The sequence below is a fragment of the Peromyscus eremicus genome, chromosome 1, assembly GCF_949786415.1.
Source record: "Peromyscus eremicus chromosome 1, PerEre_H2_v1, whole genome shotgun sequence".
NCBI classification, from domain to species: Eukaryota; Metazoa; Chordata; class Mammalia; order Rodentia; family Cricetidae; genus Peromyscus; species Peromyscus eremicus.
Window position 1 is genome coordinate 16,989,171 of NC_081416.1, and position 7,519 is coordinate 16,996,689.

A 7,519-nucleotide genomic window follows, 5' to 3' on the forward strand; every position below is an offset into this window, starting at 1 on the left:
AAAATCACTTGAATTCAGTCACTTTCTGATGAAACCCACTCTGCCACGCTGAAGTTTCTGACCTGCTCCCAACAACATGTGTGAAGAGATCAGACGAACAGAAAGCCTCCACGGTTCACTCCAAATCCTGAACTCAGGGTGAAAGGATCAGAACAGCAACTGGGGCTTCCCACCCACGGCTTGGCTGTCTGGGCCTGGTCTTGTAATCGCTTGTCCTTTAGTAGCATTTAAGGTCACTGTGGGTGGGAGGGTAGGCATTTTGACCGTGGGAGGAATGCCTCTGTCTCTATCCTTGCCTTGCCAGCTTTCAGTGCCCTTTGGAAGTTTATAGTCATATAAATCGCAGAGTCCCATACCAGGCTTGGAGCCCGTGACTATAAATAGACATGAGGTAAACAAGGTGGCAGACGCAGGGGCTTGGGACAAGACAGAACATCTGCCCCTCTTTGCTTGGTCAGGGCCAAGGCACATCTGAGGAAAGGGAGATCCTCTCTCTTTACCTCCCTTCCCCTAGCCTCTGGCTTCTGGCTGCCCATGCTCTGGGCTTCAAGTCCTTTCCCTCTGGGAAGTATCATCCAAGGTGATTTTCTGCTCCGAGTCTCGCTACTGGCTTGTTCTGCTTCCTCTTGCCAAGTTAAGAGAGGGGAGGGGTGTCTCCATTACTCTCACTGCCCCGCACTGGCTCCTTCCAACTGCTTCAGACACCGGTCCCCAGTCCCTCTAACAAGTGTTGCCTCTGCTAACCACAGCTCTGCCACCACGGGTGTCCTGATCCCTCCTCCACCCTAAGAGCCAAAAGGATGCTAATGCTCTCAAGAAGACAACTTCCTAAGAAACTGGAGAAAGGAAGCAAACCAGCACTTTCTATCTGATATTCCTGGACCATAATAGTGCACAGATTTCTTGTCATTGGGAGTGACCGGCAGCTGCTTTGCTAATTCGAGTTTCTTCCCATCATTCCTGGGCTTTGCAAGCTGGATCCCAGGGCACAGGCGATTTAAGTGGCTCTGCTTGCTGGATCTATGCTACCTTTCTGCAGTCCCACGGCTGGGCTGATTCACTGCTGTGCACTTGTCCTGGTGGCAGCAGTGTCCCTTGAGGGACTTCAGGCCCCACTGAATTTCAGTACCACAATTAGCTCTCTTTACCTATCTCGGAAGTCTCAATATTCAGCCTTGAAACAGCTTCACCCTCAAGTCCTACTCTCTCAACGTACTACAGAAATTCGAAATTAGTGTTTTCTTTTTCCACGTGAAGAAACTGAAAGCATAGAGGCCAGGTGCCAATCACAGCAAAACAGCCAATCACAGCCTTGGTGCTGGGGCTGGGCGTGCTCCTCTCTAAAGCTTGGATCTTCATCCAGACCTTCAAACCTTCCAGTTCCTGGAAACTTTCCTTCACCCCCAGAAACAGGCTAGCTGCCTTCATAGGTCCCTTCTCCTTTGAACAGGGTTCCAGCCAGGCTCTCACGCAGGGGAAAGGGACAGAGAGGCTCTGAGCGTCTGTGAATGGCTGACTTTATGTGGCTCTGCTTCCAGTTCCTTCCGACACTCAGTCCCTGAATCACCCGATGGCTTACTGGGCAGACGATCCTGAATGACCCCCTAGAAGTCCATCTTCGTAAGGCCTGGAGGAGTGGGAGACATCTGTCCACTGTGGGAAGCCACTTCTCCTGCTACACGTTCTCTTCCAAAATATCAAGTTCTTCATTTGTTGATGTGGGGACAGGATTTCGTGTGGTCCAGGCTGGCCTCAAAATCACTATGCACCTTGAACTTCTGACCCTCCTGCCTTCACCTGAGATGGACAAACGTGTACTGTGGTTCTAGTATCCAACCCAGGGCCTCATGTATGCTAGTCAAGCCCTCCATGAGCTAAGTTACAACCCCAACCCTCCGTCTCCTAATTTGGAGGGCAGGGAAAAAACAAAATTGCTTTATAAATGATGTCCCCTGTGTCCCACAGTCTTTATACACATGCGCACAGTCATTATACGCATGCGCACAGTCTTTATACGCATGCGCCTATGTTCTCTGCACTAGGCTGCTCCTGCTGCTATAACAAAATATAAATAACTGAACATTATTCCCCACACTTTTGGAGGAGAGCAAAGTCCAGGAGCAAGTAGCCAGAAGATTTGGGATCTGGTGAAGGCTCCTTTTCTGCTTCATAGCTGGTACATCTTGCTGCACCCTCTTATGGTAGGGTGGAGAGAGGGACAAATAGGCTCCCCCAAGCCCTTTTATAAGGGCATTAATTTCATTAAGTTCTCATGACATAGTCATGCCTGACAGACATGTAAGGATTTTGGAGGAGCACAAACATTCAACCCATAGGAGCCTCCTAAATTAGAAGCAAAGCCAGACTCTTAGGGTCCATATGTCAAATGAGTCACAGGAAGAGAAAATAAATAGTGTGGTTGGGGGGCGGGACTGGAGAGTGAGAGCACACTTCTCTGTGGTTCTCTGAGGGCAGAGGCTAGGGCGGGCAAGGCACAAGTAATGACGGCAAGGAGAAAGGCCTCGCTCCTGGACAGCTGGGGAGAAACTCCTTTCTGCTGAGCTGTCAGATGGATGCAGTCTTCAGAGGAGCGGGAAGATGCTGACAAGGGTCAGGTGGGGAGCGTTCAGAGAAGGAGTCTAGTTACCCCAGACTACTCCCATCCTGCAGCTGGACTGGAGTTCCCAGGATGCCATCTGGGAGTGCCTGGGATGTGTGAGAGCAGCTGGAAGGGTGGCTATGATCCATCCTGCACCTGTCCTGCCCCAAAACTGATGATGTAACAGCATAACGATGTGGCAGAGAACAGGGGGCTTTGGGGTGTTGCTCTGGGAGGGGGGCAGATTGGTCCAGCTTTCAGTGATTTAGCTCCGATAAGGCAGCTGCTCTCTGTTCCGTGCTCTGAAGGAGCCTTTCAGTGAGCAGTCTGCATCAGGGCCCACCACTCAATTCTAGTCCTTCAGTCAAGGGCTCAAACCAAGCTAGCTCCTTCTAAGGAACAGCAATGATCTATCAGTTTCATAGACCCACGCTGGAGATCAGGTGACACATAGAAAAAAAAAAAAAAACCCACCCATGACTGGAAAGCTTCTTGTGAGAAGGGGTCATTCAGCTAGCTGCTGGAGACTCTCCAGTCTAAACACCGCCCCCTTTTCCTCCTTCCTGCTATACTTTATATCTCAAGAGCCCCCAGAAGGCCCATGTAGTAAAGATTTAGCTCCAGGAGCCAGTGACTTGGGGGTCTTACTCCAAAGGAGATTGCTTTTCCTTTTTCCCTCCCTCCCTCCCTCCCTCCCTCCCTCCATCCATCCATCCATCCCCTCCCCTCACTCTTCCTCCTCATCTTCCCCATCCTTTTGTCTCATCCTTCTTTCTTCCTTCAGTGCTTGGACTTGAACCCAGAGCCTTCCACGTGCTGGACAAGCACTTTCTCTCCAGGTCCTTATTTCTTCTTCTTGCTTCCCAACTGTGAAATGAGCGGGCTCGCCACAGATGCCTGCCGTGGTTTTCTGTCTTGCTATGGGCTCAAAACAACAGACCTAATTGATCAAGAACTGGACTGTCCAAAATTGTAAGCCTTTCCATGTCGATCATCTCACATCTCTGGGTTCTTCTGACGTCTCTACTGCCCTTGTGCCTTCCATTTCGGCCTCTGTCAAAGCATTCCACACTCAGACCCTCTTCCCACCTTATACTCGGGTCCTTGACAATCCATCACTTGAGCCCTCTAGAGACTCATCTTGGGTGTGAACTAGCCCACAGAACTGCTCATAACTAAGCATTCTTAAGACAGTGCTACCCGGGCCTGAGGGTAAGACTGGAGAGGGGTACCATCATCTTCCTGACCTCAGCTGCCTCCCTTTTCCCCCCCAAGTTCCAGTCCTGATCAGGTTCCAGAGAAGAGATCTCAACACCACTTTCCCCGTGGTTCTCTACCCTGAGCTCCCACAATGCCATTCTCTAAGCAGACTGAAGGCAGCACCTCTGCCTAACCCACTTACTCTTGCACCCCAACACAATACTCAGAGGTAAGGTTTCCATAAATATTTCCTGGGAGAGTCAGCCCTCAAACTTCCCCAGTCTTTTTCCTTCCTTTCTTCTCAGTATTCCGGCTTGCCAAGCCCTGACAAAGACACTGGTATTCCCAAGACAGCTTTCCAGGCGCTGTAGAGAGGATTAACCTCTTTCTGTCCCAGATGATGAGGGGCAGTGCATGGTTGCCAGGTCTGGGACCCAGAGCAGAGCACAAGGCCTGCCTGCCTCCTCTGAACCTGGGGGTGGTGCAGGTAGATTAGATATCTGGCCTCGCTCATCCTTCCCGCCAAGGCCTCCTCGCCTGTATTTATATACACTAAAGCCTCTGCCCGAGTAAAACATCCATGTAAAATCCAATTTCCTCAGAATCTCCTTTGGAGACTGGGCCTGAGATGGAGTAGGTAACCCCGGCGGTTACCGCCTCAACCACTCCTGCTGCTGCAAAGGTGAGGCCCATTTTTCAATTATCTATCTGCTGTGACAGCAGCGGTCCAGCCATCGAGCCAAGGCAGGGGGGAGGGGAGGGGGAGCTGGGAAGGCGGGAGAAGGAGGGCAAAAGCGTGGTGGGGGAAGAGAGGGATAAACCTAGGCAGACTCCGGGGAGAGATCTGTGAGAGGGGCACCCAGTAGGTGCTCAAGAATTATTTGGAAAATGAATGGTCAGAAGGGGGAACAGGCAGGGTGGGTGTAAGACGAGGAGAGGGGAGACCTGGAGAGACACAGAGTGGGTGGCGAGAGGAAGAGAGAGGGTGGGAAGGAGGGGGAGAGGGGGAGGGGAGGCAAGCGTGGATGGAGCCAACAAGAGGCTCCTGTGTCAATCCGTGGAAACGGGAGGCAGAGTGATGCGGTCACAGCTCCTGCCATCAATATCCTCTAATATAAATGTCAGTGATGCTATTTTCCGCGCAGTCATTTCGCACACTGCTGATTACATTAACGTATAATGGAGGGGCGCCGGCTCCACTGCTTTCTCCCCTAACCCTCCCCCCGGTGATGTGTCAATAGCCGCCTCCATGAACAAGTCAATTTTCTGCAGGCTTGGCAGCGGAATAAATCTGCCCGGCTATGGGGAGAGCTGGAGATATTTATATACCCAGCGCCTGCCTTCCGTGTGCGCGCGTGCGTGTGCGCGGCAGGCGCGGGCCCGGACCCCAGCGACCCGGGAGGGGGGGTCGGGGGAGGATCTGGAGCGCGCCGCCGAGTTGAATGATTTCCAGCCTCGACTCAATAAGAGGAGAATTTAGAGCGGTCCCCGAGCTGGGCTCCCAGAAACAGCCTTACACGTTTATTTTCCTTAGCTGAACAGGAAAGGCGAGAATTATATGTGGATTTATAGGACAGGCGCCGCTCAACCCAAATGCTCCCGCTCCGGGGGGCCGGGAGGGGGGCGAGGGAGGGATAGGGAGGAAAGGAGGTGGCGGGCCCCGCGCGGGCCGCTGGGACCCCCGCTCGCTCGGGCTTGCTAGGACGCACCCCCCTCGCAGGTCGCTTTAATTACATTTGTTCCTGTCCTTCGTGAGGGCGAGACTTCGGCACAGCCCGCTGAGGACTGGGGGGGTAGGAGGTGTGTGTGTGTGGGGTGATCGTAGGCCAGGACTGCCTGGAGATGGAAGGGAGGGGAGGAGGGAGGGGGCCGCGGGGAATGGGGACAGGGGGAGATCGGGAAGGGGGGCACTGTCAGCTTCGGCTCAGAAGCGGATCAATAGTACGAGATCTAATGGGCTAACTGCCAAGCTGGCGCACCGAGGCGCTGCCCGGCGGGGGCGGGAGGGGTGGGCGAAGGACGGCGGGGAGGGAGGGGGAGGAGGAAGGCAGGAAGAGTGGAGATGGAGAGGAAAGGAGGGGGAGAGGAAAAGGGGGGGGTAGAGGGAGAGTCAAAGGGAAGGACGGTACAGGCGGCCCTGGGGGGCGTGCATCGCTTCAGCATCCTTCGACCCCAGGATGCGAGGAAGAAGGAACCTGTCCCTGAGCTGCGCGACCCCAAAGCCGCTGTTTTCTCCGACCTCAACTGTGCTGTGGAACCACCAGGGGGCGGCGCGACCCTGTTGGTCGCCAAGAGGATCTCTGCGAGTCCTCGCCCAGGCTGTGACTTGTCGCCTCCAACGCCTGGTCTCCGCGTGGCGGGTGTCCTCTGTTACGGTGTGGCCGGGGTGGGAACAGGGTGGCGCCTCTGCCCGGGAATAGAAGAAACCTTTGACTTTTGCTAGTATTGAGCTGGTTTCCCTGGGACCCTGAAGCAGTTTAGTGCCCAAAGACTGTGTCACGGAGCCCGGGGCTAGCCAATGGTTACTGTCAGCTCGGCCTGGGTATGGCATTTGGGCCTTTACATCCTGACAGCGGTGTATGGAATCTTGGAAATGTCCCGACGTGAGAGGTCCTTCACCTTGCTGTGTAAGGTGCTAACCAGTCTGGCCAAGGTTGCTAAGGATCAATGGCATGAAGTCCAGTTTTAACTCCTTCAGTTCCTGGAAATTGTCTGACCCCCTAATCTCCTAGTCACTGATGTATTATCTTCCTCCTTTTCCCCAGCTTGGAGCCTTCCCTTCCTGGACTGAGAAAAGAAAATACAGCCCAACATCCCTGCCAGCAAACTGTACCATCCAGAAAAAGAAGAACCTAATGTAGTAGCACATCGGTGATTCCCAGCCCGTTTCTATCAGAATTGCTTGATGAGGCTCCTTTAATACAAATAAATTTACTCATAACCTCATTGTCAGGGCTGTGTACGTGCCAGCAGGGGTTTCTGGAAACACGTACTTTATCAGAGCTCCCCTTTAATTCTGATACATTCCCAAGTGAGTATTACCCAAAGAGAACCATTGCTTGGTTGTTCCCCCCCCCCTTGTTGGATGTGGTAGCTCAGCCCTAGGTATTTGCCCTTGTGAATATGCCCATATGTCACAATGTGTAAATGTGGGGTGTCTGTGTCATTGGGTAAGCATTGCCTTATGCATTTCTTTGTGTATCCTCTGTGTCTGGATGTCACTGGGTACCCATCATCCTGTGTGTCATCAGTGTCAATGTTTAGAGAGAGCACCTATTGTGTGTGGTGACAGTGTACATGCCTGCCCTGATGAGAGTGAGTGTGGCCCTGTGGTGTGTTTGTGTTACACTGAGCACATCTCTGTGGGTTCCGTTGTGGGGGCACAGCCATTGTCTCCATGTCATTGAGAGTATGTGCTGGCAAGAGCTAGTGCCGCAGATGGAACGAAGCTGCTCTGCCCCAGAAGCAAAGGCGGCAATGACCTTCTTTTTCCAATTATATCCTGGTCAGAGGTGAGCGACCCCTCTCCACTGAGGCCGCTGCTGCTTGTCATGCAAACCGTGCAGAAGGGTGGAGATTAGAGGAATGCAACCGAGTCACGTGTGAAAACAATCAGCTATCAATGGAGCCAGATCAATGCCCTGGAGTACAGATGAGCCCTGGGCTAGCGGTCACTTTGGAGTTTTTCCAAACTCCAAAGAGGGAAGCACATAGTCCACA

The 7,519-nt window shown here is 52.9% G+C and overlaps 1 long non-coding RNA gene across 1 annotated transcript; it reads left to right on the forward strand.

Annotated features, from left to right (window-relative positions):
• Positions 1 to 5,445: 5,445 nt before the first annotated feature.
• Positions 5,446 to 6,674, forward strand: LOC131895832 (uncharacterized). The gene is made up of 3 exons (XR_009375292.1): positions 5,446 to 5,599; positions 5,960 to 6,174; positions 6,565 to 6,674. It is a non-coding gene; the product is annotated as an uncharacterized LOC131895832 (long non-coding RNA).
• Positions 6,675 to 7,519: the final 845 nt, after the last annotated feature.